This window comes from Paramormyrops kingsleyae, chromosome 9 (assembly GCF_048594095.1).
Source record: "Paramormyrops kingsleyae isolate MSU_618 chromosome 9, PKINGS_0.4, whole genome shotgun sequence".
NCBI lineage: Eukaryota > Metazoa > Chordata > Actinopteri > Osteoglossiformes > Mormyridae > Paramormyrops > Paramormyrops kingsleyae.
Genome location: NC_132805.1, coordinates 10,594,612 through 10,595,701, shown reverse-complemented (window position 1 = coordinate 10,595,701; position 1,090 = coordinate 10,594,612).

Below are 1,090 nucleotides of genomic sequence, written 5' to 3'. Positions count from 1 at the left end.
AAAGAGAGGCAGGTCCTGGAGGCCGCAGACGCATCTGTATTTAGACAAGAAGGGGCTTAACGCATGCTGTCTCTCAGCCACTCAAGGAGATGCTGTATATTTGCCATCTATGTGCAGGTTTTGGCCAGATGCACACTAACACTCTCTCTTTCCCTCCCTACAGCTCCCTCTCTCCCTCCCTCTCTCCCTCTCTCTCTCTATCTCTCTCCCTCTCTCTCAGTGGAATGAGGTTTGAGTCACTCCCTGCCAGCGTGTTGAAACATAGGTGGAAAATGGCAAGAATTGGGGAGTCAGCTGCTCATTGCCCCCCACTCGAAAAAAAAAATAATAATAACATTCACACACACAACCAAAGTAGGTCTGGACTGTATGGGAAAGTCTTCTCCCCACATTTCTCATGTTACATGCGAAGTGTGTTGCTGTTTGTTGTGGAGTAAAATGTCTTCCATTTAAGAAATACACGAAAGACAAAAATAAAAGAGAACACCCACAAAAAGAGGATGCTGGTTACTGTACAACAGAGTAAACTGCTTTCTTGGCATAAACTTCAGCTTTACATGTGTGACAGATGTATGTAAAACTTTCCAATTTACTTTTAGATTTCCAGTTATTTGTGTGTATTTGCCATGTACTGTATGTGTGTATGTGTGTGTGTGTTGGGGGGGGGGGGCTTTTCAGGCTGCTTAAAAGGAAATAGATAGAGACAGCCATAAATATATCGGAGAGCACTGAGGCTTAAGGTGTAGGCTGTGCCGTTTCTTCATGCATTTCTGCTTGCTTGCTCCGTTTTAAGCATCGTACAGTCTGCTGAAACATATCATTTGGAGTGGCGTTTTCTATATTTGAACTGGGAGGTATGTAATTACCACGCTTCTTTGACTGAGAGAGACAGACAGAGAGAAAGAGGGAGTGAGACAGATATAGGGTGAGACGGAGACAGGGAGAGAGAGAGATGCACAGACTGCAAGAAACAGGGTGAAGTTGAGACAGAGAAACACATACACAGACGTGTGGAGAGAGGGAGAGAGAGAGAGAGAGAGAGAGAGAGAGAGAGAGAGAGAGAGAGAGGAAGTGAACACAGTGTCTGAGT